At 44.6% G+C, this 27,800-nt stretch overlaps 1 protein-coding gene across 5 annotated transcripts in view; it reads right to left on the bottom strand.

The window, feature by feature from the left end:
- The window catches only part of robo2 (roundabout, axon guidance receptor, homolog 2 (Drosophila)), a 1,389,008-nt gene that overhangs the window by 476,471 nt on the left and 884,737 nt on the right, over window positions 1-27,800 (bottom strand). The window lies entirely within an intron of this gene.

The raw sequence follows: 27,800 nt of genomic DNA, 5'->3' as shown, positions 1-27,800 counted from the left end.
AGGGCAGGGGCAGTTAGATACAGAGTGAAGCTCCCTCTACACTGTCCCATCACACACTCCCGGGACAGGGACAGTTAGATACAGAGTGAAGCTCCCTCTACACTGTCCCATCACACACTCCCAGGACAGGGACAGTCAGATACAGAGTGAAGCTCCCTCTACACTGTCCCATCACACACTCCCAGGACAGGGACAGTTAGATACAGAGTGAAGCTCCCTCTACACTGTCCCATCACACACTCCCAGGACAGGGACAGTTAGATACAGAGTGAAGCTCCCTCTACACTGTCCCATCACACACTCCCAGGGCAGGGACAGTCAGATACAGAGTGAAGCTCCCTCCACATTGTCCCATCACACACTCCCAGGGCAGAGATAGTCAGATATAGAGTGAAGCTCCCTCTACACTGTCCCATCACACACTCCCAGGACAGAGACAGTTAGATACAGAGTGAAGCTCCCTCTACACTGTCCTACAAACACATCAGGCTTACACTGGTTCAATTTTACAGTCTCCAGAACAAGTGATGCACAAACATTAAGCATCTTCTGCATTTTTAAGGGAAATTTTGATGCCAATCTGTTCCAACACAGTTTTGGATGGAATGGGTATTCTAAGGACTTTGGTGGAAGTAGACCCTGTGCCTTTTGGTCAGGAGCACTGAACAGGCACAGTACTACTGGCTGCTGTCTGACTCTCAGTGGCCATGTTATAAGGGGCAGGAGTGGAACTCGGCACCATCCACTGCAAGGCTCGATGTGCTGTGCATTCAGAAATGCTTTCCTGCACACCACAGTTGTAACATGTGGTTACTTGAGTTACTGTCACCTTGCTGTCAGCTAGAACCAGTCTGGCCATCCTCTCTGACCTCTCTCATTAACAAGCCATTTTCACCCACAGAATCACCGCTTACTGGATTTTTTTTGTTTTCACACTATTTCCTGTAAACTCTAGAGCAGCGGTCCCCAATCTTTTTTATGCCATGGATCCTAATCATTAAACAAAGGGTCCGTGGACCCCAGGTTGGGAACTCCTGCTCTAGAGACTATTGTGTGTGAAAATCCCAGGAGATCAACCATTTCTGAGATACTCAAACCACCCCATCTGGCACCAACAATTATTCCAGAGTCAAAGTTATTTAGATCACATTCCTTCCCCATTCTGATGTTTGGTCTGAACAACAACTCAACTTCTTGACCACGTCTGCGTGCTTTTATGCATTGATTAGATATTTGCATCAATGAGCAGGTGTATCTAATAGAGCAGACACTGAGTACTCTCCTCTTGCTTCAAGCAGGCTGCAGCAAGCATTTCCTTTGGTGTCTGGAGAGAGATTTGTTGCGAGGGTGGAGGATATGGTGAAGCGATGAGGTGATGCCGTGGGCAGGAAATCGTACACTGGTGGAGAAGCTGGAGCTCTCTCACAGGAGGAACTCACCAACCAGGAATACCATGTCAAAAAATGCTCCACAGCTTTTTATCCTTCGCATAAATAGGTCTGTGTCAGTTTGAAAAGCTTACAGAGTTTGGAGCAGTCAGATGATTTATTTCAAGTTGAAATGAAAGCTTAAAAATCCCCTCTGGAACATTTTCCTGAGTTTAATGTTTCAGAGACATCGCCAGCAAAGACTGAATAAATCGAGGGCCTCCAAGCAGTCGCACAGCTCAGAACTACACTAGGAAATATCAAAGCTCAATATTAAAGAAAAAACTTGCAATTTGGGGGATATCATGGATCAAGAATACAGTGGAGAGGAGCCAATCCCATTAACAATAAGCAGAGCATGCGGGCACGTAGTACCAAATGGTGCAGGACTGGGGAACGAAAATGGTAAATTAGTTTTCTTTTTATTGACACAACGTCAAAGTAAATTGAAAAACCTAGTTTTAGAACACAGAACAGTGCAGGCTCTTCAACCCACGATGTTATGCCAGCCTCTTAATCTAATTTAAGATCAATCTAACCCTTCCCTCCCACATTGCTCTCATTTTTCTATCATCTAAGAGTCTCTCAAATGACCTTAACGTATCTGCCCTGGTAGGCTCTCCCTCACATCCACCACTTTCTGTGTAAAAAAACTTACTCTGACATCCTCCTATACTTCCCTCCAATCACATTAAAATTGTTATCCCTGCTATTAGGCATTTCTACCCTGGGAAAAAGTCTTTGGCTGTCTACTCGATCTATGCCTCTTATCATCCTGTACACCTCTACCAAGTCTTCACGCAGATGGGGCTCATCTGCAGTGGCTGGCAGCTCACCTAGGAGAATGAAGATTCTACTCTCAAACCTCTGCTGCCTTGTGGCTATACCACCTCCTACAACATGGACGCGTCGGAGTTAGCGTGGTGCGATTACAGCTCAGGGTGTTCCACAGCTCGGAGTTCAATTGCAGTGCCGTTCTGTAAGGAGTCTTTGAACATGCTCAAACAAGAGAAAATCTGCAGAAACTGGAAATCTAAGCAACACACTCAAAATGCTGGAGGAACTCCGTATCTACAGAAAAAAGTACAGGCGACGCTTCAGGATGAGACCCATCGGCAGGACTGAAGATGATAAAGAAGAGGAGTAGATTTAAAAGGTGGGGAGAGGAGAGACACACAAGGTGACAGATGAAACTGGGAGGGGGAGGGATGAAGTAAAGAGCAGAGAAGTTGATTGGTGAAAGAGATACTGGGTTGGAGAAGAGAGAGTCTAATTGGAGAAAACAGATGGCCATAGAAGAAAGGAAAGGGGGGGGGGGAGGAGCACCAGAGGGAGGTGATGGGCAGATAAGGAGGTAAGGTGATGGTGAAAGGAGTGGGGTGGGGAGAATACTGGAAGATTGAGAAATTGATGTTCTTTCCATTAGGTTGGAGGCTACCCAAACAGAATATTAGGTGCTGCTCCTCCAACCTGAATGTGGCCTCACCATGAGAATAGAGGAGGCCATGGATTGACATATTGGAATGGGATTGGGAAATTAAATCAAAATGGGTGGCCACTGGGAGATCCTGCTTCTTCTGGCAGACAGAGTGTAGTTGCTCAGCACATCAGTCTCCCCATCTAAGTTGGGTTTCACCGATATACAGTAGGCCACACCGAAAGCACCAAATACTGGAGGACCCCAACAGACTCACAGGTGAAGAGTTGCCTCACCTAGAAGGACTGTTTGGGGCCCTGAATGGTGGTCATCCCTCTTTTTATTTCTTCTATGGCCTTCTGTTCTCTCCTATCGGACTCCCCCTTCTCCACCACTGCATCTCCTTCACCAATCAACTTCCCAGCTCTTTACTCCATCCCACCCCCTCCCTGTTTCACCTGTCACCCTGTGTTTCCCTCTCCTCTCCCCCATCTTTTAAATCTACTCCTCATCTCTTTTCCTCCAGTCCTGCTGCATGTCACAGCCCGAAACATCAACCATACTTTTCTCCATAGATGCTGCCTGGCTTGCTCACTTCCTCCAGCATTTTGTGCTTGTAAGTCCTCCCTGTGGGAAGTGTGTGTTTTGCCCAGGTGTTCCGGTTTCCTTTCCCAGTCCAAATTCAAACTGGGAAGGTTAATTGTTCATTGTACATTATCCCATGATTAGGCTAGGGTTAATTGGATTTGTCAAGGGTTGTTGGGGTGGCGTGGCTCAAAGGACCGGAAGGACATACTCCTGCAGTATCGCTAAATCAGTCAATCAGTCAGTCACGTCACCTCTCACCCGGCTTTGCTCCAAAGAGAATAGGCCAAACTCTCACAACCTATCCTCATAATAAAAATTTATGGATTATATATCCAATGATTTGGAGGCCAAGCATTATGTTTATTTAAAGGGGAGGCTGGTTATTTGTTTATTTAATTGTTTACTTTGAATTGTATTCAGAAATACATTTTGGTAACAGACATAACAAGCCCACACTGCCCAGTTACACCCGTGTGACCTGTTAGCCTATTAACCGGTACGTTTTTGGACACTAGAGAATCAGGAGAAAATCCACATGGTCACAGGGAGAATGTACAAACTCCTTACGGGCCAGAGCAAGAATTACACCAGGGTCCCAGGCAAAGTGAAGTATTACGCTCACCGCTATGCTACCATGTCAGTAATGGCGTCCAAGTTTGTATCTTATTAAGATACAGTGCAGTAGGCCTTTCTGGCCCTTTGAGCCATGCTGCCCAGCTACCCCTGATTTAACCCTAGCTTAGTCATGGGATAATTTACAATGACCAATTAACCTACCAGCTGGAATGTCTTTGGACTGTGGGAGGGAACCAGAGTACCTGGAGGAAACCCACACAGTCACGGAGAGAAGGTACAAACTCCTTACAGGCAGTGGCAGGAAATGAGCCCGCATCGCTGGTACCATCAAGTGTTGTGCTAACCACTTCATTGTTTATGGGGAGAAGGCAGAAGATTGGGGTTGAGCAGAAAAATAAGTCAGGTGTGATGGAATGGCAGAGCAGATTTGATGGGCCGAATTTACGTCTTATGGTCTCTGAAACTGCTGAGGTCAAGTGGAGAGGGTTGTGCTGCCTGAGTGGGAAACTTTTCAGCACAGGACAAGAGGAGACTAGCACGAGGAAATACAACCCTATCTGCAGACTTCCTCAGAGTGCCTGACGTAAGCAGTTAGAGAAGGAAGAGCCCTTAAGTGAACAGGTGATGGTTGCACAGTAAGTGATACAGACTTGGTAAACTGTTAGCAACAGGCTGAGACAAAATGGCTCACCCGTGAGAAAAACAAATTACTTGAAAGTTAAGATGCCCTCCAGCTGAGTGGTCTGATCCCATCATTTTAGACACATACTCAGGGTGTAATTTAGTGAGGCTGTTGGACCACCTTTGGTCTTTACTTGCTTGTTATGTTCAAAACATTTTCATTGCGAATCACACTATCAAGGATATAATTTTCTATGATTCTCCCTCCCCGTGGGGAGAGGCTAAGTCCAAACCCTCCACATCGTTAAAGAAAAGATTTTTAAAAGATTAGCTTTATTTGTCACATGTACGTTGAACAATACAGTGGAATGCGTTGTATGTGTCAATGACAAACACAGTGCAAGGATTGGGCTGAGGGCAGCCCACAAGCGTCTCCACACTTCCAGCGAAATGTTTGCAACTCCAAACCATAAACGCTCATTGAGATCAAATCAAGGGAACCAGGAGATATCTCGTGTATGTTTGTCTTTAAATAAGGCACACATATATGGCTTGGCAGGTAATGACATCTGCTATTTATGTACTGTTACATAGAACCTGCAATGCACGATGTAAACAACAAAGAAAGCTTAATCAAACAATATTTTTTACAATGTTACTCAATATCACTGGAATATTAAATATACAACACTTTTTCCTGCTTAGCTATAAACTTATAGCTAAGGGAGGGCATAGAGAAGGCATCTCAGCCAGAGTCTATGCACATTATACTATATAATACACCACTGTACAGACATCCACAGCACAATAAATCTCAAATTGTCCCATTCAGGCCTAAATATTTAATAGCTGTGAAGGATTTTTTACTCTGATCGGATAACATCTTTCCTGACAAGGGGATCACTATGCTTGGCAGGTGAGATGTGTGTCTGTGAAACAGAGAAATATTAAATATAAAAAACCAGCACCAATATAGCAAGCCCATAACTGAGTAACCCTAACCCCTGTGTCTTTGGATTGTGGGAGGGAAGTGGAGTAAGGAGAGGGAACCCACGTGGTCACAAGTAAAATGTATAGGCAGTGGCAAGAATCGAACCACAATCACCGTAACAGGTAGATAGGGACGTAAAGAAAGCTTTAGACCTATTGGCTTCCATAAATCAAAGTACAGGAGATGGGATGCTATGTTGAAATAAATGCCAGCATTGCATTTTCCTTCTTTACCACAGACTCAACCCGTAAGTTAACCTTCTGCAAGTCTTGCACAAGGACTCCTAAGTCCCTCTGAACATTTGAAACTTCTCCCCATTTAGATAATAGCCTGCATTATTGTTCCTTTAATCAAAATGCATTATCATACATTTCCCAACACTGTATTCCATCTGCCACTTTTTTGCCCATTCTTCCAACTTGCCTAAATCCTACCACAATCACATTGCTTCCTCAGCACTACCTACCCCTCCAGCTATCTTTGTATCATCCACAAATTTTGCTACAAAGCCATTAATTCCATTATCTAAGTCATTGACAAACAATGTGAAAAGTAGCGGTCCCAGTACTGACCCCTGAGGTACACCACTAGACACTGGCAGCCAACCAGAAAAGGCCTCCTTTACTCCCACTCGCTGCCTCCTGCCTGTCAGCCATTCCTCTATCCATGCCAGTATCTTTCCTGTAACACCATAGGATTTCATCTTCTTAAGCAGCCTCATGTGTGACCCCTTATCAACTGCCTTCTGAAAATCCAGGTAAATGACATCCACTGCCTCTCTTTTGTCCACCCTGCTTGTTACTTCCTCGAAGAACTCTAACAGATTTGTCAGGCATAGAAACCAAGCTGACTTTGGCTTATTTTATCATCAGTCTCCAAGTACTCCGAAACCTCATCATTGATAATAGACTCCAGCACTTTCCCAACCACTGAGGTTAGGCTAACAGGCCTATAATTTCCTTTCTTTTGCCTTCCTCCCTTCTTAAAGAGCAGAGTGACTTTTGCAATCTTCCAGTCCTCCAGGACCATGCTGGAATCAAGTGATTCTGGAAAGATCACGATCAATCCATCCATTATCTCTTCAGCAACCTTTCTCAGGACTCTGGGATGTAGTCCATCTGGCCCAGGTGACTTATCCACCTTAAGACCTTTGAGTTTGCTCAGCACATTTTCCTTTGTAATAACAATGGCACTCACTCCTGTACCCTGACACTCACGGACCTCTGGCACACTGCTGGTGTCTTCCACAGTCACCTACCTACAGAAAAGATGTAAATACGTTTGAAAGAGTACAGAGAAAAATTACAGGGATGTTTCTGGGTCTGGAGGGCCTGTGTTATAGGGAAAAAAAGAATAAGTTAGGATGTTATTCCTTAGAACGTAGAAGATTAAGAGATTTGAAAGAGATATACAAAATTATGAAGGGTATAGATAGGATGAATGCAAGCAGGTTTTTTTCCACTGGGGTTGGGTGGGACTACAACCAGAGGTCATGGGTTAAGGGTGAAAGGTGAGAAGTTTAAGGTGAACATGAAGGGAAACTTCTTCACTCAGAGAACGTTTAATGATCTGTCAGCATAAGTGATGCATGCAAGGCCGATTTCAACGTTTAAGCGAAGGTTGAATAGGTACATGGTTAGTAGAGATATGGAGCCTATAGTCCTACTGTAGGTCGATGGGAGTAGGCAGTTTAAATGGTTTGGGTATGGATTAGATGGGCCAGAGGGCCTGCTTCTGTGCTGTGGTTTATGATCTATGACTTGCCCTCGGTACTGCTCCTCCTGCAGCATGACACTCGCTCTGTACTGCCCCTCCTACAGTGTGATCCTCCCTCTTTACTTCCCCTCCAACCATGTGACCCTCCCTCAGTACCACCCCTCCCCCAGTGTAACCTTCCCTCTTTACTTCCCCTCCAACAGTGTGACTCTCTCTCAGTACCACCCCCCAACAGTGTGACTCTCCCTCAGTACCACCCCTCCCACAGTGTGACTCTCCCTCAGTACCACCCCTCCCACAGTGTGACCCTCCCTCAGTACCACACCTCCCACTGTGTGACAGACTGAACTCAATCCAAAGTCTGCCTGTAACCGTGTCTCTTTCAGGTTTGTGTTCACCTCCCAGTGGACTGCCCATCCGTCCTCAACCAGCAAACAACCCGATTGTTCCCCACTTACCTGTAATAATGCCATCTCCAGCAGGCAGCCCTGCTCAGTGATTGGGAGACAGTGAAGGAATTTGAAAATAAAAACAGCGCAGTGTAGGAGCGATAATGGCTCTGCACATGATGTTACGTGGCCCCAGGCTACTGAAGCTGGAGACAAGCACATGGGGGGGGGGGGGGGGGGGAGCGAAAGTGAACAAGAGTACTTGCTTTCTTGCTTTCATTTCTTAACCATCAAAGCGATGGTAAAATGCAACTGATTTTCTTTGCTGTCGACTTACTAAGGCGACAAATGAAAGGAATGGGTTTAACATACTTAGCTCAGTCTCTGAGTTGGTAAAGGCAGATGCATCTCTTGAGCTATTTGGATTGCAGAAATGATATATTAAGCTTCTTAAAAATATATATCACACTGTGCTAATTCCCTACAATCTTACTTTGAGGATGTGGGGTTTGAGAGTATGTGGAGAGTGAGCCCTTGATAGGAGATTTGAGTTGTCTGTCATATCATATTAAATGATCCAAACAATGGCTGCTTGCTGTGAGATTGTCATGAAGAGCTGAAATGCCTCCAAGGCAGTACCAGTAGCGGACAGGAAGAAAAAGAACTAGAATTAAAGGTCATGAGTTAAGTGTGAAAGGTGAAATGTTTAAGGGGGACTTCTTCACTCAGAGGCTGGTGAGGGTGTGGAACGAGCTGTCAGCAGAAATGGTGGATGTGGATTTGATTTCAACATTTGAGAGAAACTTGGATAAGTACACGGATGGAAGGATTATGGAGGGCAATGGTCCAGGTACAGGTCGATGGGACTAGGCAGATTGTTGTTGGGCCTGTTTCTGTGCTGTAGTGTTCTATGACTCTATAACACTAAAACCTAATGAAGAGTTTTAGCCCAAAACGTCACCTGTTTATTCTCCTCCATAGATGCTGCCAGACTTGCCGAGTTCCTCCAGCATTTTGTGTGTGTGTGTGTTTCTCAGGATTTCCAGCATCTACAGAATTTCTACTACCATCAGGAAGGAGGTACAGGGGCCTGATGACACACTCAACATTTTAAGAACAACTTCTTCCTCTCCACCAACATATTTCTAAATGTACAAATGAACCCATGAACACCACCTCACTATCTATTTTTTTGCTCTTTTTGCACTACTTATTTAATTTTTTATGTATTTCTTTTTATAATTTATAGTGTCCAGTATTTCAAATCAAAATCAAATCAAATCAAATTTAATTATCATTCAATCATACACAGATATAGCTGAACGAAACAGCGTTCCTCTGGGGCCAAGGTGCAAAACATACACAGCACATTCAAAATAGTGAGCAAAAAAAAGTCATTCAAAAAATACATATATAGTCCAGGACCCTGAGTGACATGTCCTGAAAAAGCAATCCAGCCTGTCATTCCACCAATCAAACACTAGAGGGCAGCGCCAATGGGAGAGGCCAGCCCTCAAGTGAGCACTGACACCATGTCACACTGCCTCCAGCATCTGCTCACCTGGACTGCAGCAGCAGGCAAGCCCCTGGCTTGAGGCCTGGACCTCAAGACAACTGAGGCTACGCAGCTCCCAGGCTGCCTGTCTCACCACCAAACAAGGGAAACCGGATTGCAGCATTTTGTGTTATCAACGTCCAACAGGGTGTTGCGATCGCAAGAGAAGTGTCCAAGACAATCACCCATGGTTTAGCCTGTATATTACACTGTACTGCTACCGCAAGACAACAGATTTCTCAACATGTGTCATTGTGAATCTGGTCCATCCACCCCATAAGGTGGACTGCCTTCTCTCTATTCAGCACCCCACCCCCAGAGGCCAATTGGCATCAGTTTTCTGACGCAGCTTTCGGGAAGACATTGTACACCTCAGTGGGCGTGACGAGACTCACACGTGTTTGTTTTTTACCGCTGGCAGCCATTGGCGGCTTTTCGTCTTTGTGGGCGTTTGGACAAATGTCAATGTCAACGACAGAGTCAGGCAGAAGAAGGATATGATAGATAGAGCTTTATTAGAATATTGAGGATTGACAGGAGATTTGATAGAGGTATAAAAATTATGAGGGGTATTGATAGGGCAAATGCAAACAAGTGTTCCCTACTAATGTTCGGTAAGACCACAACTAGAGATCATAGGTTAAGGGTGAGAGGTGAAACGTTTAAGAGGAACATGAGGGGGAACTTCACTCAGAGAAGAAACGTTTGAGGGGAACATGAGGGAGAACCTCTTCGCCCAGGATGGTGTGTGTGTGGAATGAGCTGCCAGCGGAAGTCGTGGGTTTCAACATTTAAGAGAAATTGGGAGGGCTATGGTCCAGGTACAAGTTGCTGGGACTAGGCAGGTTTAATAGTTAGGTACAGACTAGATAGGCTGAACAGCCTGTTTCTATGCAGCAGTGCTCTATGATTCTACAACACAAAATGCTGGAGGAACTCAGCAGAGCAGGCAACGTCTAAGGAAAGGGATAAAGAGGTGACATTTCGGCCTGAGATCCTCCATCAGGACTGGAGAAGAAGGATAAAGAAGCCAGAATAAGAAGGTGAGGGAGGATAAGGACATGCTAGAAGGTGATAGCTGAAGCCAGGTAGGGAGATGGAGGGAGGCAGGGGGGTGAAGTAAGAAGCTCAGAAGTAATGAGTAAAGGCTGGAGAAGGAATCTGATATCAAACACCCAATTTTATACTAATCCTCCCCTAAGCCTCAAAACTTCCACAAGCAGAAATGACCAGATTGTAGGAGAGCCCCCTTCCCTCTATTGAAGAGTTCCCTACAATGATAAGATGGACTCTTAACCTCACAATCTTCCTCCTTATGGCTTTGCCCCTTATTTTTGAGACAGTGCAGTAACAGGCCCTCGCAGCACAACGAGCCCGCCCCCCCCCCCCGCCCAACTAACCTGCCAAATCACAGGTCTTTAGAAGGTGGAAGGAGACCAGAGCCCTCGGAGGAAACCCACATGGTCACAGGGAGAATGTGCAAGCTCCTCACAGACAGTGGTGGGAATTGAACCCAGGTCGCTAGTGCGGTAATAGTGTTATGCTAATTGCTATGCTTCTATGCCGTTCCATTTACCCATTGTCTCCGTGCAATACACTTCAAATGTTGCACTGTAATATCCTGCATTCTCTTATTGTTTTAACCCATGACCTCTAGCTCTAGTCTCACCCAACCTCATTGCTTTTACCTGACCTATACCCTCCTTAATTTTGTCTGTGGGAAACCTCCACACCCACGGCACCCGGGGTACTGCAGCTGCCCACGCTCTCTGGGTTCCACATCCATCATGATTTTTGAGCCCGCTGAGCGTGTCATCGCCTGATCGAGGCAATTCATAAGCCTCTAGGATATGTATTGTGCTGGAACCAAAGGTCGCGGTTTGGCTCTGAGAACCAATGGCAATTTTCTCGGCAGCTCCCTGCCTGTGAGCCGCTGAACTGCGAAAATGAACTTTGAATCTCACTGGGCAGGTCATTAAGAGATGCCCCAGGGGTTGGGAAGGTCACAGTGCAGCTCCTTTCTGTCTAGCTCCTATTAAGTCCTGACAACAGGAACAAGGCGTCCATGCCTTCGAAAGGCCGGGTGTAAAATGCTGGCTGGCGTGTCTGGTTATTCAGAGACTCAGACAGCAAGGGCAGGTTGAATACTTCAAAGTCAATTGTGCCTCATTCAGTGGCACTCTCTCTCACCTCTGAGTCCCAGAACCACATCGAGTCATACAGCACCCAGTCCATTCAGCCCATCTAGTCCAGGCCAAACTATTATCTGCCTAGTCCCATCGGCCCAAACCTGGACCACAGCCTTGCAAACCACTCCAGTCCATGTATTTATCCAAACTTCTCTTCAATGTTGCAATTGAACCCTCATCCACACTTCCACTGACCACACTCACACCATCCTCTGAGTGAAGAAATTCCCCTCAGGATTCTCTTAAACATTTCACCTTCCCTGACCTGCGTCTGGTCAGGGAGAGCGAGGAGGTGATCGAGAGGAGCTACAGGCAAGTAGTCACACCGGGGTGTTGAGAGACAAATAAGTGGGTAACAGTTAAGAGAGGGAAGGGCAAGGGTCAGATGCTAAAGAGTACCCCTGTGGCTGTCCCCCTTAACAATAAGTACTCCTGTTTGAGTATTGTTGGGGTGGGGAGGGGACTTTCCTGGGAGAAGCAACAGTGGCCGTGCCTCCGGCACAGAGTCTGGCCCTGTGATTCAGAAGGGGAGGGAAAGGAAGAAGGCAGCAGTGATGGGGACTCTGTAGTTAGGGGGTCAGACAGGCGATTCTGTGAATGCACGGATGGTAGTTTGCTTCCCAGGTGCCAAGGTCCAGGATGTTTCTGATCACGTCCACGATATCCTGAAATGGGAGGGTGAACAGCCAGAGGTTGTGGTACATATTGGTACCAACAACATAGGCAGGAAAAGGGAGGAAGTCCTGAAAACAGACTACAGGGAGTTAGGAAGGAAGTTGAGATGTAGGACCTCAAAGGTAGTAATCTCGGGATTACTGCCTGTGCCACACGACAGTGAGAAAAGGAATAGAATGAAGTGGAGGATAAATGCGTGGCTGAGGGATTGGAGCAGGGGGCAGGGATTCAGATTTCTGGATCATTGGGACCTCTTTTGGAGCAGGCATGACCTGTATAAAAAGGACAGGTTGCACTTGAATCTGAGGGGGACCAATATCCTGCCCGGGAGGTTTGCTGTGGCTATTGGGGAGAGTTTAAACTAGAATCACTAGAATAGGAACAGAACTGAAGAGACTGGGGAAGAGGCTGTTGGCTCAAAAGTAGAGAAAGCTCGGAGACAGTGTGAGAGGGAGGATAGGCAGGTGATAGAGAAGGGATGTGCTCAGACAGATGGTTTGAGATGTGTCTATTTTAATGCAAGGAATATCATGAACAAAGTGGATGAGCTTAGAGCGTGGATCAGTATTTGGAGCTATGATGTGGTGGCCATTACAGAGACTTGGATGGCTCAGGGACAGGATTGGCTTTTTAAAGTGCCAGACTTTAGATGTTTCAGAAAGGACAGGGAGGGAGGCAAAAGAGGTGGGGGTGTGGCACTGTTTATCAGAGATAGTGTCACGGCTGCAGAAAAGGAGGAAATCATGGAGGGATTGTCTACTGAGTCTCTGTGGATAGAAGTTAGAAACAGGAAGAGGTCAATAATTCTACTGGGTGTTCTTATAGACCACCCAATAGTAACAGGGACATCGAGGAGCAGATAGGGAGACAGATTCTGGAAAGGAGTAATAATAACAGGGTTGTCATGGTGGGAGATTTTAATTTCCCAAATATTGATTGGCATCTCCCTAGAGTGAGGGGTTTAGATGGGGTGGAGTTTGTTAAGTGTGCTCAGGAAGGCTTCCTGACACAATATATAGATAAGCCTACAAGAGGGGAGGCTGTACTTGATCTGGTATCGGGAAATGAACCTGGTCAGGTGTCAGGTCTCTCAGTGGGAGAGCATTTTGGAGATAGTGATCACAATTCTGTCTCCTTTACCATAGCATTGGAGAGGGATAGGAACAGACAATTAAGAAAGTGCTTAATTGGAGTAAGGAGAAATATGAAGCTATCAGGTAGGAGCTTGGAAGCATAAATTAGGAACAAATGTTCTCAGGAAATGTATGGCAAAATCTGGCAAATGCTCAGGGGATATTTGTGTGACATTCTGCATAGGTACGTTCCAATGAGACAGGGAAAGGATGGTGGAGGGCAGGAACTGTGGTGTACAAAAGCTGTTGAAAATCTAGTCAAGAAGAAAAGAAAAAGGCTGCTGGCTACGGGGGTGGAGGTGGATACAATAGGGTCTTTTAGGAGACTCCTGGATAGGTACATGGAGCTTAGAAAAATAGAGGGCTATGGGTAACCCTAGGTAATTTCTAAAGTAAGTACATGTTTAGCACAGCATTGTGGGATGAAGGGCCTGTATTGTGCTGTAGGTTTTCTATGTTTCTATATTTCCACCCTTAGCCTGTGACCTCTAAATCAAGTTTCACCCAAACTCAGTAGAAAAACTTGCTTGCATATTCCCTCTTAAAACTCCTCAAAATTTTGTATACTTTTATCAAATTTCCCCTCATTCTCCAATGCTCTAGGGAATAAAGCCTTAACCTATTCAACCTTCCCAGTAATATCCCTCTAAATTTTCTCTGCACTCTTTCAATCTCATTGTTATCTTTCCTCTGTGTAAGTGACTGATTAAGGTTAGAGATGGAATTGGATGCACGTCACTCTGGCATACAAATTACTTCCTACAAAGTAAAATCTAACATCATGAATGGCTGTGATGCTTCACTCCCAGATGAGCTCAGCGCCTTTTATGTGCACTTTGAAAGGGAGAATACAACTACAGCAAAGAGGATCCTTGCAGCTTCCAGTGAGTTTACGATCTGTGTCTCGGAGGCCGACATCAGAACACCTTTCAAGAGGATGAACCCTCGTGTGGCGCCAGGCCCTGATGGTGTGCCTGGTAGGGCTTTGAAGACCTGTGTCAGCCAACTGGCGGGTGTGTTCAAGGACATCTTCAATCTCTCACTGCAACAGCTGAAGGTTCCCACCCGCTTCAGAAGGGCAGCGATCATACCAGAGCCCAGGAAGAGCCGGGTGAGCTGCCTCAATGACCATCACCCAGAGGTTCCCACGACCACTGTTACGAAGTGCTTTGAGAGGTTGGTCATGGTTAGAGGAGCTACAATTTGCTTATCACCACACTAGGTCCACAGTGGATACAACCTCACTCAGTCTTGGATCACCTAGACAGTACTAATACTGTACTTACGTCAGGCTACTATTTATTGACTACAGCTCAGCATTCAACACAATTATACCCTCAGTTCTAATTAAAAAGGTTCAAAACCTGGGACTCTGTATCTCCCTCTGGAACTGGATCCTTGACTTCTTCAATGGGAGACCAGAGTCAGTGGGGATTGGAAATAGCATCTCCTCCTTGCTGACAATCAAAACTGGTGCACAAAAAGGCTGCATGCTTAGCACACTGCTCCAGTCTCTACACCCATGACTCTGTTGCTAGGCACAGCTCAAATACCATCTGAAAATTTGCCAATCGCACATCTATTGTTTGCAGGATTTCAGATGGTGTCGAGGAGGTGTAAAGGGACATGGTAGATCAGCTGGATGAGCGTGTCACAGCAGCAAACTTGCACTCAATGTCAGTAAGACCAAAGAATTGATTGTGGACTTCAGAAAGGGTAAGTCAAAGGAACACACACCGGACTTCATCGAAAGATTAGGAGTGGAAAAGGTAAGCAGTTTCAAGTTCCTGGGTGTCAACATCTCTGATGATCTATCCTGCGCCCAACAAATTGATTCAATTACAAAGAAGGTACGACAGCTGCTAGATTTCATTAGGAGTTTGAGAAGCATCGCACTAACCACCACGGTAACGTAACAATTTGTACAACACTATTGCAGCTTGGGGCGTTCTGGAGTGCAGAGTTTAATTCCAGTGCTGTTCTGTAAGGAGTCTCTGTACGTCCTCCCCGGGGAATGCGTGGGTTTTCTCCGGATCCTCTAAATTTCCTCCCATAGTGCAAAGACGTACCAAGTAGGCTCATTGGTCATTGTAAATAGTCCCATGATTAGGTTAGTTTTAATCACGTTTATCGGTGGTGGCTGGGGTGGCATAGCTCGAAGGGCCAGAAGGACCCATGCTGCACTGTGGCGTTAAATAAAGATGTGGTATGTAACCAAAGACACTGGCAGATTTCTACAGGTGTACCATGGAGAGCGTTTTAACTGGTTACATCAACATCTGGTGTGGAGGGGCTACCGCATATGGATCAGAAAAAGCTGCAGAAAGTTGTAAACTCAGCCAGCTCCATCATTGGAGCTAACCTCCCCAGCATCCAGGACACTTTCAAAAGACCATACTGTACCACAAAAAGGCAACATCCATCATTAAGAATCCCCATCACCCAGGTTATACCTCGTTCTCATCGAGCAGGAGGTACAGGAGCCTGAAGACACACACTCAATGTTTCAGAAACAGCTTCTTCCCCTCTGCCATCAGATTTCTGAACAGACAATGAACCCATGTACACTTCCTCAGTTTCCTTTCTGCTCTCTTTGCACTACATATGTAATTTATTTTTATGTACATATACTTATTGTAGTTCATAGCTTTTTAATTATGTATTGCAGTTTATAGTCACTGCAAAACAACATATTTCACAACATATACTGGTGGTATTAAACCTAATTGTGATTCTGATTCTGACCAGACCTGCACACAATAGCCCCCATACGATATTGTGGCCAACGCCTCTGGTGCTAATACCAAGTTAATATTTTCAACCATACTACTTTCTGGACAAGGTATCAAATTGAGTCTTCCCTCTAGTCCTAGTTAAAGTCAAGTTTACAGTTCACCTGTGGACCTCTGTTACCTCCTTAATCTCCTAGGAAATTAAAGACCCCACAGGAAGATATCATATATCAGAAGTAGGGACAAAAGAGATGACAGATCAAACAGATCATAGTTCAAAGTAAATTTACTATCAAAATACATATATATCACCATATAGACCATAAGATATAGGAGCAGAATTGGGCCATTCGGCCCATCGAGTCCATTCTGCCATTCCATCATGGCTGATTTATTATCCCTCTCAACCCCATTCTCCTGCCATCTCCCTGTTACTTTTGACACACTGACTAATCATGAATCTGTCAAATTTCTCCTTAAAAATACCCAATGACCTAGCCTCTACAGTCGTCTTTGATCATGAATTCCACAGATTCACCACCCTCTGACTAAAGAAATCTCCCTCATCTCTGTTCTAAATGGATGTCTGGCCCTCTATTCTGTGACTGCTGCCTCTGGTCCTAGACTCTCCCACTATCGGTAATATCCTCTCCACATGCGTTCTATCTAGGCCTTTTAGTATTCGATAGCTTCACTAATGTTTAGAAGAAAGGTAACCCCCCCCCCCCAATTCTTCTAAACTCCAGCAAGTACAGGCCCAGAGCCATCAAACACTCCTCATATGTTAACCCTCTCATTGCTGGGATCATTCTCGTGAACACCCTCTGGACCCTCTCCAATGCTAGCAAATCTTTTCTACCCTGGGATTCATATTTTTTGCAGGCATTCACAGTAACTACAAAGAAATACAATAGAATCCACGAAAAACTGCATTCGACCCTCAGATTTGTTTTCTTGTGGGGATTCTCAATAAATCCGAGAACCATAACAGAATCAATGAAAGACTGTACCCAACAAGTTGGACCAAAAACAATGTGCAAAATACAACAAATTTTGCAAATAGAAAAGTAAAGTAATAATATTAGATAAACAAATAATAAATAACATTGGGAACATGAGTTGTAGAGTCCTTGAAAATGAAGCCATAGGTTGTGGAATCAGTTGGAATCCCAGTTTTCTGGGTGAGTAAGTTATCCCCACTCGTTCAAGATCCTGATGCTTGAGGAGTAATAACTATTCCTGAACATGGTGGTGTGGGTCCAAAAGCTTCTGTACCTCCTTCCTGATGGCATCAGTGAGAATAGTGGTAGGGGTCCTTGATGATAGATGCTGCTTTCCTTGTAGGTGTGCTCAACAGTGGGGAGGGCTTTACCTGTGATGGACTGGAATCTGGAGCTACACCTAATCTGCTGAATGATTTCAGTGGGTCAAGCAGCTTCTGTGGGGAGGGAAGGAATTGTCAGTGTTTTGGGTTGAAACCCTGCCTGGGAACCGAGGATCACAAGTATCCTGCGCGGTTCGGCACCTTCGGCCCAACATCATCGAAAGCTTAACACAAAGCAAAATCTGATGAATTCTGGAATTTTGAATAAAATAAAAATAACAAGGGAAAATACAGTAGCAAGTGAAGAGAGAAGCTGAGGGAATGTTTCATGTCAGTGAGCTGTCAGCAAAGAACTCTGAAACATAGCTCCCCAACCCGTCGAGTCTCAGCGTCTTCTCATCTAATTCCACATCAACAGGATGCCATTGTAGTATCGTACTCCGTGCAGATGGGTTGTGATCATGACTACGCTTTCACACACTTCCACTCCACTGGGGGAATAACAAGAAAAATTAAAGTTTTCCATCTTCCCCACTCAATGTTTCAGGAACAACTTCTCCTCCTCCACCATCAGATTTCTGAATGGACAATGAACCCAAGAACGCCATCTCACTATTTGGCTCTCCTTTTGCTTTAGTTATCTCTTTTAATTTTGTGCAGTCAAATTACTATATATTACAATAAGATATATATACATTCTTACTATATATAACTATGTAATTATATATATAGCTACGGGGAAGGCTGAATAGGATAAAATTACTTTTGTTCCTGTATTGCACTGTACTGCTGCCATGAAACAACAGATTTCACCACATATGCCAATGATAATAAACCTGACTCTGAACTAACTCAATATTTAACATCTAAAGGTGTTCAAATAAAAGACCATAAGACATAGGAACAAATTAGGCCATTTTGCCCATCGAATCTGCTCTGCTATTCCATCATGGCTGATATATTTTCCCTCCCTCTCAACCCCATTCCCTTGCCTTCTCCCTGTAACCTTTGATACCCTGACTAATCAAGAATCTATCGACCTCGCTTTAAATATACGCGGTGACTTGGCCTCCACAGCTGTCTGTGTCCATCCTGTATTGCTCTCTGACTGTGTGAGACTCTGCCTGGGAGAGTCAATGTCATATGCAAGAGGAGAGGGAATGAGTTCAAAGGAAACTTGAAACCCATCCATCCATTTAAAAGTTCCGAGACAATTGGCTTTTGTCGTCCAGCCTCGTGGGCTGCCTTTAAATGATGACTCACTAGACTTGTGCTTCACCGATGATGGAAAGCCCCTTGAAGAGCTTTATTCACACCTGCTCAATCCTGTTTTCACGCAGCGAGGCACTGGGGCAACTGAGGGGAAGTGAGGTTGCAGGGAGAGGTGGGAGAAGGGGGACTGGGGACTGGGGACACCAGGTGGAGGCAATGGGTCAGTTTTGCTGGGTCTCATTAACTGCATCAGTCACAGATTGAGGGTCACCTCTGCAATAATATATCAAAAGAGTCTCAACACCCAGCAATGCAATTAGATCCTTTCTCAACAGTGAAGGTTAAAGCACATCCTGGGCACAGATTGCGGTTATGTTACTGGATTAGCAATCGAATGATTTGGACAGGACTGGATTCAAGGCCAGTCTCAGCACTGAAGAAGCTGAATTCAGGTAAATATATTCTGCAAATGACGGCTAATTCACTGGTCCTTGTTATATTCATCCGGAGATCTGTGTTGTTACTTTGGTAACACAGGGACCAGGGGGCAAGGTGGTTAAATTTAGAGTCAGGCTGCCTGGAAGCAGGCTGTTCAGCCCATCTATACCACATTGTCAGTGAGCTAGTCCCATCTGCCCATAGCCCTCTAAATGTTTGCTATCCCTTTACTTATCTAGATGGCTTTCAGAAGCTGGTAATGTGCCCAGTAACATTTAAAAGCAGATGAGGACACATTAGCTTTTAACCACTATTTCAGACAGTCATTCCCATACACACCACTCTTTCCATGAAGAAGCTGATCTGATGTTCCTTTTACATCTCTCGACTCGGATCTTAAGCCTATTCCCTCTGGTTTACAGCATCCAGTCCTTGGGGTAAACAATGTGCTTTCAACCTGTCTCTGCCCCTAAAGATCATATAAATCTCTCTCAGTTCACCCCTGCGTCTCTTATTCTCCAGGAGGCAGCAGAAACTGGGGGAAGGGGAGATGTACGAACTGGCAGGTGATACATGAGACCAGGTGAAGGGGAAGGTAGATGGATAGGGAAGGCTGATGATGTGAAATGCTGGGAGGTGATAGGCGGAAGAGATTAAAGGCCAAAGAAGAAGCAATCTGATAGGAGAGGAGAGCGGACCATAGGAGAAAGGGAAGGAGGAGGAGTGCCAGAAGATGAAGGGTAGGAGAGCAGAAGAGACAGGGTGAGAAGGAAATCAGAATGGAAGCTGGTTTGACCTTGCACCTCAATGGAATGACATACACATTCCCTGAGCATCAGATTAACTGGTCTATTCAAGTGGTGTGAACGAATGGAAACAAGAGCTTCTTCGCCTGCCAGCTTGTCCTTACCCCCTCCCACCTTCTTGTTCTGGCTTTCGCCCCCTTCCCTTCCAGTTTTGGTGAAGGATCTCAGCCCCAAAAACTGACTGTTTATTCCCATCGATAGGTGCTGCCTGACCTGCTGAGTTCATCCAACGTTAAGGACACTCACCATCCAGGCCATACTCTCTTCTCACTGCTTCCATCAAGCAGAAGGTACAGGAACCTTTGGTCCCACACCATCAGTTCAGGAACAGTATCTACCACCAGCAGGCTGCTGAATCAGTGTGGAGAACATCACTCACCTTAACTCTGAACTGATTCCCCAACCTACAGACACACTTCCAAGGGCTCTACAACTCATGTTCTCAGTATTATTTATTTTTAAATGTGCAGAATTTGAGGAGGAATCTCCTTCAGCAGAGGTTGGTGAATCTGTGGAGTTCATTGCCGCAGGTGGCTGTGGAGGCCAAGTGGCTGGGTGGATCCAAGGCAGAGCTTGATATGTTCTTGATTAGTCAGGGCATGAAAGGTTACAGGGAGAAGGCTGGAGAATGGGGTTGAGAGGGAAATCGATCAGCCATGATGGAATGACACAGCAGACTCAATGGGCCAAATGGCCTAATTCTGCTTCTATGTCTTATGGTCTTCTATTGAACGTTGGGTGTTTCTCAGTTTTTGTTTATTAGTATTTTTCATAAACTCTAATTTATTTCTTGATTCCCCTGTAAATGCCCACAACAAAATGAATTTTGAAGTTATATATGGTGACGGACTTTGATAATAAATTTACTTTGAACTTTGACAGTGGGATGTGGGAGAAAACCAGAGTACTGGGAGGAAGCTCACACAGCCACGAGGAGTATGTATGACAGTAAACTTGACCTTGACTTTGACAAGACCATCAACCTGGGCACCATTCACTTTGGGAAGGTTATCGCTGAAGATTTTGACAACTTGAACATAATGTGAGATAGCTTTGACTTGCCGCTATGTTGCTGATGGTGAAAGGAGCGATTCTGTTTGGATGGGAAAGAGATCAATACCATGAACAACATTGCTCACTACAAGCTGATCTCTGTGGTTTACAACAGATAGTCAAAGGGATTACCCATTATGGTTAACTGTCCCACCTGCAACTTATCGCCTGCCATAAATATAATTTAAGGATGTAAATTATACACTATTAGAGCAACAAAAAACAAAGTTCACTTTTGTGTAATGTGATCACAGTGGCTCAAGTTCAAAGTTCAGTTATGATCAAAGTATGTTTACTATATACAACCTTGAGACTCATCTTCCTGCAGGCAGACCCAAACCAAAGAAACACAATAGTGCTCGTAAGGACATTAAACTGTAGTGATTAGGGTTGTGCCATCGAATGGTTGAAGGGAAGTGAACGTTCCCATTAGTTTTCCAGTAAACCAGATTAGAGTGGGAAGCATTCAGCAAGAGATATCGCCTCCTCTCCTGGTGCCACGCCTCTGCGAGACACGTGTTGAGGCAGTAGTTGCTGCTGCAAGTTTTGTAGAGTGGTTCTGAGAGAAGGAAGCGGAAACAGGAGACCCAGTAACAACAAGAAGACAGGACAGAGGGATGGGCGGATGTCACTCAGCCTTTCTAGACTGTTCTGCCATTCAATGGGACTAATTTTATTTACTAATTCAATGCTGCTGGGAACCACAACATTTCCTGCTCACTCTTATTTAAGGGAGTGGCGTGGATTCAGTGGGTTATATTTAGAGATACAGTACAGAGCAGACCTCTCCTGCCTCACCACCCAGTTACACACCTATTTAACACTACTCTAATTACGAGGCAATTTATAATAACCAATTAACCTACTAACTGGTACATCTTTGGATTGTGGGAGGAAACCGGAGCACCCAGAGGAAACCCATGTGGTTCACGGGGAGAATGTACAAACTCTTTGCTGTCGGCACTAGTATTGAACTCTAAACTTCCCGAGCTGGAATAGCGCCGCGCAATTGCTACACTATCATGGCACGTATTCCCTGATGTATCCCATTATGAATGCAGACCCACAATCAGGTGTAATATCACTGACATATGCTGCAAAATTTGTCGTTTTGCGGCAGCAGTGCGGTGCAATACATAAAAATTACTACAGATGATAACTAGAAATAAAAAATAAATACTGCAAAAAAAGAATAAATACTGAGGTAGTGTTCATGAATTCATGGATCATTCAGAAATCTGACAGCAGAGGGGAAGAAGCTGTCCCTAAAACATTGAGTGTGTGTCTTCAGGCTCCTGGATGGTAGTAATGAGAAGAGGGCATGTCCTGGGTGGTGAGGGTCCTCAATGATGGATGCTGGTGGTATTCTGATGGATCCGCACAAGAAAGTCACCAGAAGAACAGTATTTCCTGCAAGAGCTGTACTCCTGTGGTATGAATAGATTACTCTGAACATACAGAGCATAATTGCTTCCCCTTTGTATTTCAGACCCCCCCTGAGATAAAGGCCAATGTTCCATTAGCTTAGCCAATTATCTTCTCTATCTCTCCATGACTTTTCACTAAAAGCTTTTAGAAGAGTTTCAAAAATATCATGTGCAAATATTAACAAACACCAGGTATCTGCCCGATCTTGTTCGTTCTGCTTTAAAGTCAATTTATTAACTGTCCTGCCTTTTGCTTTTATTGACAGACAATGAAAAGCAGAGGCCTCCATACTCGGAAGCTGGAATTCGGAGAGATTCCCTGAACAATCAGTCTCTGACACTGCTGTAATGAGGGAACTGATTCCGTACCAGGTCACTGTTGTCTGAGATGTGAGCTGTCAGCCACATGTGGCTAATTGGAAATCCAGATGTGGCTAATTGCAATCCTGATTAGTTAATAATAAATGAGTAATAAGACACTGTTGTTGACCATGTGACCTCAATACGTATTTACATGGCATGTGAACTTTAACCCTTTTTTATATATTTCCCAGTACCTGTTGGCTCTGGGCCTGTACAGAAAGCATGGGTATTAAACTTCAAACTCCGGAACACTGCAAGTTGTAATAGTACCACATAACTGCTACGCTATCGTGGCACGTATGAAGGTCGCTGGAGTTTATAATAATGGTTGGGGGAGGGGTGTGGTTCAGAATCAGAATCAGGTTTAATATCACTGGCATCTGTTGTGAAATTTGTTAGCTTTGCAGCAGCAGTATATTGCAATGTGTGATAACAGAAAAAAACTGTAAATTACAGTAAGTATATATTGAATTGTTAAATTAAATAAGTTGTACAAGAATAGAAATTTGAATGTTAAAATTGAAGAAACAAATTGGTCAAGACTGTGCCTTGACAGTATGACAAATACAATAAATGTTCGGTTAAGATTAGTGCAATATAATTTTTTACATCAATTATATATTACACCACAAAAAATAAATAAATTAAATCCAAGTTTATCTGATCAGTGTTTCCGATGTAACCAAGAAACTGGTACATTTTTACATTCTACATGGTCTTGTTCTAAAATTCAACCTTTTTGGACAAATTTAAGACTTTTATTGGAACAAATTACGGGAATAAAACTTCCTCATAATCCAATATTACTTTTACTAGGTGATATTGAAGGGACAAAACCAAAACTCAAACTTAATAAATATCAGAAAGAATTTATAAAAATTGCGCTGGCTGTAGCCAAAAAGGCTATTGCAATTACTTGGAAATCAGATACATATTTAAGTATAGATTGTTGGAAAAAAGAAATCTATGGCTGTATTCCATTAGAAAAAATTACTTATAACTTAAGAGATAAATATGAAACATTTTTGAAAATCTGGGGCCCTTATTTACAAAAGACAGGATTAAATATATAGGTGCTCTGAAGAGAAAATTAATGGCTACTTGGGGAAAGAAATAAATACATATACTAAAGTTATTAAGAACTCCATGGAGCATGTGGAGACCTTCCAACAACCAGGCACTCTTTCTTTCTTTCTTTTCTTTCTTTCTTAATTTTTTTTATATAGGGAAGTTAGGGGGGAGGGATTAAGGGGAGGGGGGAAGGGTCACATATCCTTTTTTCTTCACTTGTAATCATTTAAAAATTTAATTAAATAAAATTTAGAAAAAAAAAGAATAGAAATTTAAATAATAGTGAGGTAGTGTTCAAGGGTTCGATGTTCATTCAGAAATCAGATGGCAAAGGGTCAAAGCTGTTCCTGAATCATTGAGTGAAATCTTTTTGAAACCAATTGGATACTGAAAGGCTTAGATAGAGTGAATATGGAGAAAATGTTTCCTATAGTGGGGGCGTCTAGGAGCAGAGGGCACAGATAGAATGAATGTGGAGAAAATGTTTCCTATAGTGGGGGCGTCTAGGAGCAGAGGGCATAGATAGAGTGAATGTGGAGTAAATGTTTCCTATAGTGGGGGTGTCTAGGAGCAGAGGGCATAGATAGAGTGGATGTGGAGAAAATGTTTCCTATAGTGGGGGAGTCTAGGAGCAGAGGGCATAGTCTCAGAGAGATGTCCATTTAGAACAGAGATGAAGAAGAATTTCTTTCGCTGGAAGGTGGTGAATCTGTGGAATTTATTGCTACAGATGGCTCTGTAGGCCAGGTCATTGGGTGTATTTAAGGTAGAGGTTGATAGGTTCTTGATTAGTCAGGACATCAAAGGTTATGCAGAGAAGGCAGGAGAATGGGGTTGCGAGAGATAATAAATCAGCCACGATGGAATGGCGTTGCAGACTCGAGGGGCTAGGTGGCCTAATTCTGCTCCTATGTCGTATGGTCTTATCTCCACCACCCATGATTCAACAATGTGATGAAATACTCTCCACTTGTCCAAATGTCTAACTCCAGCAACACTCAGCAAGCTGATCTGTTCAAACAAACCAGTCCACTTGGTTGATGGATATTTCATTCTCTTACCCCACCCCCCCCACCCCGCATCCTCTAACGCCCTTCCACCACTGACACACAGATTCTTTAAAGATAAAGATTAGCTTTATTTGGCACATGAACACCAAAACTTACAGCAAGACCTGCAGAGTTCCTCCAGCATAATGTGTGTATTACTTTGATTTCCACCATCTGCAGATTTTCTCTTGTTAGCAAAATGTGTTGTTTGCGTCAACACCCAACAGAGTACGAAGATGTGTTGCCATGCTTCCGGCATCAATATAGCATATCCACAACTCACTAACCCTAACCCACATGTCTTTGGAATGTGAGAGGAAACAGGAGCACCCAGAGGAAACCCACACAGTCACACAGAGAATGTATAAGGTCTGTCCAGACAGTGGTGGGACTGAACTCAGGTCACCAATGCAATAAAGTATAACGCTAACCACTATGTTACCACGCCACCCTCACTACGGTACAGTGGTTGCATTATGAACCATCTACAAAATGCACTGCATAAGCTACTCATAAGAGCACAAGAAAATAAAGCAGGAGTAGGCCATTCAGCCCCTCAGGCTTGCTCCACTACCCAATATGATCACGGCTACACTCTGCTAGCCTCAACTCCTCTTCTGTTCCAGTTCTTATCACTCGCATTTCCCCAATCTCGCCAAAGCGTATCTACCTCCATCTACATGATCTTGTCTGACATAACTTGATAGCCCCTCGCAAACAGGTGATCACCTCCACCAAAAAGGGCAAGGGCAAGAGAAGCCCGCAGGTTCCCCTCCATGTCACATGACATCTGGATTAGGAAAAGGATTGCCACTGGGTCAGAATCCTGGAGATGTCAGGAGTTGTCAAGCTGGGGAGGGTGCAGAGAAGATTCACGAGGATGGGAATCTCAGTCCGGAGGGTTTGAGTTAAAGGGAGATGTTGAGCATGCTGGATCTTTATACCTTGGAGCGTAGGAAAATGAGAGGTGACCTCACAGAAGTTTATAAAATCATGAGGAGTGTGGATAAGGTCATAGTCTTCTCCCCAGGGTTAGGGAGTCCAATTAACTAGAGGGCACAGATGAACAATGAATTGGGGAAAGATTTATGAGAGACCTGAGAGGCAATTTCTTTACACAGAGTGTGGCGAGGAGCTGGAAAGAGTTGCCAGAGGAAGTGGTTGAGTTGGGTTCAATCTAAGAGGCATTTGGATCGGTATGTGGATGGGAGGGTCTTGCAGGGTCATGGGCTGAACACAGGCATCTGGGTAGCAGGGAGGATGCAGGGATTGGCATGCATCAGTGGGGCTGAAGGGCCTGTTCCTGTAATGCATTACTCCATGGCTCTAACACCTCTACCAGAGAGTCTGCAGAAGTTCAAGGGAGCGGCTCAACACCCTCCCACCTTCTCACAGGCATCAAGTGAACTGAGGACATAGAGGAGTTGAGGGCAATGGGGGATGAGCGGTAAATACTGGCAATGCCAGTGGCATTGACAGTGGCACCCAGTGTGTCATTGTCAGTGGCACCCACAGTGTGGTATTGACAGTGTCACCCATAGTGTGGCATTGACAGTGGCACCCAGTGTGGCATTGTCAGTGGCACCCACAGTGTGGTATTGTCAGTGGCACCCAGTATGTGGCATTGACAGTGGCACCCAGTGTGGCATTGTCAGTGGCACCCACAGTGTGGTATTGTCAGTGGCACCCAGTGTGGCATTGTCAGTGGCACCCAGTGTGGCATTGTCAGTGGCACCCACAGTGTGGCATTGACAGTGGCACCCAGTGTGTGAGAGGATTAAAAAAACACAGGCAATCTGCATGCTTTCTCAGTCAGGGTGGAGCCAAGAGACACAAAAAGCCTTGCCAAAAACCAGGCAACTCCATCTGGTCCAAGTACACAAGTCGAGATAAATTCAAAAACACAAAGAGATTCTGCAGACACAATTCTGGAGGAATGCAGCTGGTCAGGCAGCATCTATGGAAAGGAATAAACAGTCAATGTTTCGGGCTGAGAACCTTCATCAAGCTTCTTGGACTGAATCATCGACTGTTAAGTCCCCTCCATAGATGCTGCCTGACCTGCTGAGTTCCTCCAGAATATTATATGTTGCTCAAGACAGGTTCTTCTCCATCCTTCATTTTTACCAATCAGGGATACTCCTGAGCATTGCCTTGGAGCCCTAAAGCTATAATGAAGGCAACAGTTTGACCTCAGAAATTCTGATCAGCTTTTCATTAATATTTTTATGTTTCTATTTTTGGTCTTGTCTCAGCAGAGGAGATAGTTGATACTTTTCTTACCTGCATTTTGACTCCTCACCACAACTGCCCCCCCAACAACCCCACCCCCCCAACATTCTGAACCACTGTAAAATTCAATATCTTTGTGGGTACCATGCTAGCGTAATGCCTTACAATGCCAGCAGTCAGAATTCAATTCCTGCGACTGTCTGTTCAGAGCTTGTACGTTCTCCCCATGACCTCGGGGTGCTCTGGTGTTCCCCTACATTCCAAAGGCATACGAGTTAAGGTTAGTTCTAGACATGTTATGTTGGCTCCAGAAGCAAGGCGACACTTGTGGGCTGCCACCAGTACATCCTCGTGTTGTGTTTGTCTTTGACACAAACTGCACACTTCAATGTACATGTGACAAATAAAGCTCATTGACCTCATTCAGACACCTCAGGGAATATGAATGTGCAGAGAATGGAGGGACACGGAACATGTGCAGGCAGAAAGGACTAGGTGAAACAGGTGTCACTATCTGACTTAGTTCAGCAGAACGTTGTGCACTGTTGGTATAGGGCTGTGTGGACTCTTCTATGTCCTGTGATACAGGCTGCTACTTTTTCCCCAAGTTTCTACACAACTTCGAAAGAAGCGCTTGGATTCTATGCTGACTGTCTGAACAATCCCATCAATACTCTTCACTCAGATCACCAACACCTCAACTTCTCAGGAGGCTAACACAATTCAGCAGGTCCCTGCCAACCCTAACCACATCCTATTGATGCACCGTATAGGGCATCTTATGTGGATGCGTCATAGCTTAGCATGGCAACTGCT

Source organism: Hemitrygon akajei, chromosome 5 (genome assembly GCF_048418815.1).
Source record: "Hemitrygon akajei chromosome 5, sHemAka1.3, whole genome shotgun sequence".
NCBI lineage: Eukaryota > Metazoa > Chordata > Chondrichthyes > Myliobatiformes > Dasyatidae > Hemitrygon > Hemitrygon akajei.
Note: the sequence above shows the minus strand (reverse complement) of the source record. Positions and strands in the feature narration are given on the sequence as shown.